Here is a 5,771-nt window from a genome sequence, read left to right on the forward strand (position 1 = left end):
AAACTTTTCGTATTCTCCAAGCATCTTCTGACAAAATCTCAAGGTTATAACAACCATTCCCTAGGACCTGTTACATTTTTTTTTTCAGGAAATAGCTAGAGAGTTCAAGAAAGATAGATAGGCTTAGTGGGAATTTGTGAGGTAACATTTTGAAATGAACACATGAAGGCATCAAATACCCTTGAAAAGTTTCATGTGGTTACTCATTGATTTGCACTTCCATGTCATTCGCTTTGAAGTTTTTAGGCTCCAGCAGCTCTTTGTGCAGCTTTCTCTTCCCAGAGCAAAGTTTACCGGTGTATGAGTAAAGCTCTGGCAGTCAACAGCTATTTGTACTGTCAAAGTTCTAGGTTTGCTCTCCTGTGTCATGTCACAAAGGCTTTTCCATTGTTTTAATTCACACTTTAAATTCTCTACGCCCATAGTAAATGAAATAGCACAAGAGCTTGACTTCTTGAATGAGTGGAAATTCTACTGTTGTCCTTAAGGGAAATCAGATGAAAACTTCATCAAAATACAGTATGCTAAACCAAACACAAGTGGAACTGGTCTGATTTGGAGATGACAATTAAGATATGCTACTTTGCATGCCTGTAACACCTGTACTCATAAAACACAAAGATGGGAAAGACTAGAAGCTCTTCTGGCTCGTCTCTTTAATTGAAACAGAGTGCTCTATCACAGATTCCTAGCTCTCTGTCCAGCTGCAGCATAAACTTCCCAGGCAGCTGAATTTCTCTTGCTTTTCCTGTGAGACTGCTTTCTATTTGCTGTCAGGACATTTCTCCAAACCATTTTCCATTAATAGTCTTATCCCTAGTACTCAAGAAATGCCCTTCTGTACCTGCTCAAGTTGTTTTTTAATGTAAATTGAATTCTGTTCTGAGCTGCTGGTTGATGACTCCTCTGACTTTCTCAAAATGTGAGGGAAAAGCTCCCTCCACAGTGAATCTACCCATTGAATCTCTTTGACCATTGCTACATTTCTCACAAGATATCTCTGATTCTATATCCAAATAATCAACTTTAAAAATCTTTCTTGGGAAAACATTCTCCCTGCACTCCAGATATCTTCATTGCTCTTTTCTGAAACCAATCACTTTTTTATTTTTTATTTTTGACACTAGTGTTAAATGTAATCCTTTCAAGTGAAAAGTTAAGCTATCAAAAGGCCAGCCTCTCCTCAAACGGCACCTGCGTGATAGCAACCTATATACAACATATTTCATATCTTTTTTTTTAACTCTTTACTAACGAGTTGCTTAAAATTGGTAGATATGGGGAAGGGACTTTCGCCCAGAGGTTACTCCAAATGACCTTTTTTTAGTTATATGATTGCCCATTATAGGGAATAAGAGCTAGATCCTTCCTTTAGTGTTTTGTGGCAATTTACTTTCACGTCCTGAGCATACTTTCAGTGTATGGTAGTAGTGAGCAGAGAAGAGCTGAATCACCACAGCACATGTGCAGTTACCAGTCGAATATATGAGTTTCTCAAGGCTGAAGGCAATAATTGATTCACTTTGGTTTCCTCTTTTCTCTTCCCTTGCTTCCATTTGGGCGTGCTTTTCACCTCAGAGGCTGCAGAATGAAGTAACGTGCACAAAATGAAGACAGAACAAAGTAAACATTTATGCTCAAATTACTGCAATTATCCTACCATCTAATGTGGTGTTCAGAAAAGCATCTTATGCACTCACCAAAGAGTTAAAATAAATGCATCTCGGATTAAGACACCATGAAATCTGTCTTCTGGTGAAGAAAAATATTTTACTCTATTATTTGGATTATTGTAGTTCCTGTTATCATTAAGCAAGTTCAGGGCCTATTACTCTAAGCTCCATAAAATCATATAAAAAAGCAGCACCCTAAAGATCCCGTAATTTCAATTAAAAAAGTAATGACAATGAGAAACCTGGTAATTTAATTCTGATGTCTTGCGCTACAGCTTATTTCCCTTGCCACAAAAACAAATCAATATTTCATCTTAAAATACATTTTTATTTTTGAATAAGACATTTTCAATTATGAACAGTACTGCTTTAGAAATAATGGCTTTTAGTAGTTGTCCCAGATGTTTGTTTTTCTCTCTTTAAAGTAGGTGTTTTAACAGTTAAAATATATAAATTATAATTCTGGTTCACAGAACTGTAAAGAGTGGAATGTGAGAAGCACACTCCAGCCTGCATATATTGTAGTATCAAATGACGGCTGCAAGAAATAAGAACAGACAGTGCAAATGAAATCACAGTCACAGAATGGTTGAGGCAGGAAGGCACCTCTGGAGATGGCCTAGTCCAACCCCTTTGCTCAAACCAGGGTCAGCAGAGTAATTTACCAAGACTGTCCAGTTAGGTTTTGAATATATCCAAGAATGGAGACTCCACGACCTCTCTGGGCAACCTGTGCTGTTGCTCAGTCACCCTTACAGTAAAAAAGTTTTTTTCTTAGTTTTAAGTGTAATTTCCTGTATTTCAGTTGGCATACACTGCCTCTTGTCCTGTCACTGGGCAGCACTGAGTCTGGCTGTCTTCTTTACTCCCTCTCATCAGGTACTTATACACATTGATAAGATCTCCCTTGAGTTTTTTCTTCTTGAGCTGTCTCAGTCCCTCCCATATGAGATGCTGCAATCTCTTAGCTACCTTTGTGGTCCTTCATTGGACTCCACTATTCTCATGTCCACTTTGTACTGGTGAGCCCAGAACTGGACCCAGAACTGCAGATGGGCTTCGCCGTTGCTGAGTAGAGCTGGAAATACCACTTAGTTTCTGGTGGGATGATGATAGGATGCATAAAGGTTGTGGAAACTGTATGAACCATAACAGTAGAGTACAAACAAAAATGATGCTTGCATGCTTTATTACTTCTTCCCAAAAATTTTAATTCATTCATTTATTTCTAGACAAAGTTATCAGGAACTTTGAAGGGTATAGAGGACGGGACTGTGTTTTCTTGGGAGAGCAAGAGTTGCCCTGTCCTGTTGCAGAGTGCAACATTAGGGTGCCTCGGGTGAGTACGTGACATGGATTTCCTAAAGGGGTGCATATCTTGCTGCAGAGGCATATCCTTTTTGAGACATTGTCTGAAACATGGCTTAGCAAAGTCTTTGAGGCCATGGTGCAACCTAATTGCATATGTTCATTGTTGTCTCTTCCAAGCGACACATAGCCAAACCAGGCTAGAGATTAAAAAAAAAAAAATTTAAAAATGCACAGTGGTGTTATTTTTACTTGTTTGGCAGTTTTGTCACCTTGTTCCTCTTCACTTACCTTTTCAATACTTCAGGAATGCCATCCAAACCAATACTTTTTTTGTGTTTTTTCTTCTTCCGGTTCACTCACCATTTTGGGTACAAAACCATAAGTAAACTCTCCTTCATGGCCTTCCTTCTTTTGTTTTCCCCACGTCTCTGTAAGACAAAAGTTATTGCAAAATGCAACAGCTGCTTTCTGTATTGAATATACCCATCTCTTGTCTTTGTTCCTCTCTGGCTTATATATGTTCACCACCAGAAGTCTGTCCAGTGCATACACTAAGTAGCTGCAAGGTGGATGAAGATCATAGTTTGGCAGCCCAAATTTGATGAAGATCAAAGTTTGGCAGGTTACAAAATCCCTTGCCAAGAGGGAATAGATACCCTTTTAAATCTGTCATTTATGCAAACATATTTTTACATCACAGTCTCTTCACACAGGTAGACATGCAGCTGACCAGCCTGCACATTCAAACGTGCAAATCCTTTCACTGCAACCCTAGTTTGGGGGATCCGCTTCAGAAAAACCCACAGAGAGATCCCTCATTTCGTTGCTAGAGCCATCTCTCAATTAAAACAGGTGGGTTTAAATGCAAGCACAAGGGTGCTTTCTAGCAGAACAAAGTCAAAGCAGGGTGTTCTTCAAGTTGTCTGCCCATTCACTCAGTGCAGGAAGGACTGAGAACACTACACATTCTAGATCAGAATACTTTCCTAGTTTAGCTTTATACTGCTTATACTATAAAACAGAGCTTTTTGCCTAGCTGAAGAAGACTACAGAAAGTCATTCCTCACCTCGTTAAGCCTCTTCATTCTCCTTACTTCTCATGTTTTAGCCCTTTCTGTTACTGATTTCTGTGCCTTACGTAGGAATCATCTCCTTTCCAGATGTGGCTGACAGGGGATCAGAGCCAGGGGATCATGGATCTTTTAATACTAGATAGATGTGGGCATTGCCATGTCCTCTAACCAGCCCTAGACATGGGTCTGAACAACAAATCCATGTTACATGCTGCGCCATCAAATGGCAGCAGCCCCTGACCATCACCTTTTCATATCTTCTTCAAAGGCATGACCTGGGAACGCAGGAGCTTGGTCTAACAAATCCCTCACAGAGCAGTGCCTACATCTCGCTGAGTCCTGTGGGTTCTCAGTACAAGCACTGAACATCAGAGTATGAAGTCACAGACATCTGCTAAGTCGCTAATAAGAAGCAGTTAAAGTATAAAGTTGCACTGCAATTAGCTCGGATTTTGCACATGTCCCTAAACCAAAGTAAATTCCTTTGAATGCAACCTGCCCTCTCATGTGGGCTGGCAGATCGTCCACAGCTGACAATGAATAAAGGGTTAGAAGAATGAAAACTGACAGTTATTAAGTAACTCCAGCAAAAACTGAATAAATAGCAATCAACGACTTAAACTAATAATATTATGCATAAAAGACTAATAAAAATCACCCTGATCGCTGTAAAAGTGACACCATATTTAGCATTAAATCATTAATTTTTTACATCTTTAAATGTGATAAAAAGATATTTTGGAAGACAGTTCACCAAGATTTATAGCAAAGCATTCACTATTCATTTGTAATGCATGAAACCGGGCCAGGTTGTTGTGTCCCGGGGAAATTAAAAAAAGAATCTTGTGACTCGTGATGGACATTTCATGGTGTTTGTGAAACAATTTGGCATCTCAGTCCAGATCCTAACTAGTTCTGACTGGACAAGGCCCACACTCAAAAACATTAAGGATTTTTTGACAGCCCTGACTTACTGACAGAAAATCACTTTTTTTGGAAAATGGCTTTCAGCTTTTAGGTAGTTTCAAGAAATTGCTCCACTCCTTTTCTCTGTCCCCACTTTTCCCACTATTGGCAGAAAAAATAGTTTCTTTTACTGATATTTTTATTTCCCAGCAGCATCTCCTCACAGGTTACAAAATCACCACTGTAGGTTCTGGTTTGGTGGTCACAGCAGAGAGACATGACTGAGGGCTGCTTCCGAATAGTTGAACCCAAATGCTCCATCTGTCCTGAGAGACTTCAGTATGTCACACTGGCAGGACAACATGGGTTCTGGGAACAAAGAGGAGACAAAGAGAGGTCTTAAGAACTGTTAAAATGTCAGCCTTCATAAGAGGGCATTCTATTTAATATGTATTTACAAGCAGTAAATATCAATTACAAATTACCTTCCAGGTCAGGCTTCTGTAACAGGAGAAACTCAGACTGCTTAGCTTTGAAAAGAAATTTTGACTCCAGCTAAGGCTGCAGCTGATAAATCAGGTATGTCTGATTGCTGTTCTTTTTGCCACAAAATATAGTAGGAACTAAGGACGTATAATAGATTTTTTTTTTTAATTTCACAAATATAAACTATGAATAACAGGAACATCCAAAATCATGATAAACTATATACATATATACACACACACGTATAAAACATGTAAAATTAAATGTACAGAATTAAAATTGGGAAAATACTTTAAGAAACAGTTCTGCTACAATTGGGGGG

Source organism: Nipponia nippon, unplaced genomic scaffold (genome assembly GCF_047370975.1).
Source record: "Nipponia nippon isolate SJK-2023a ecotype South Korea unplaced genomic scaffold, ASM4737097v1 scaffold_1, whole genome shotgun sequence".
Taxonomy (NCBI): domain Eukaryota; kingdom Metazoa; phylum Chordata; class Aves; order Pelecaniformes; family Threskiornithidae; genus Nipponia; species Nipponia nippon.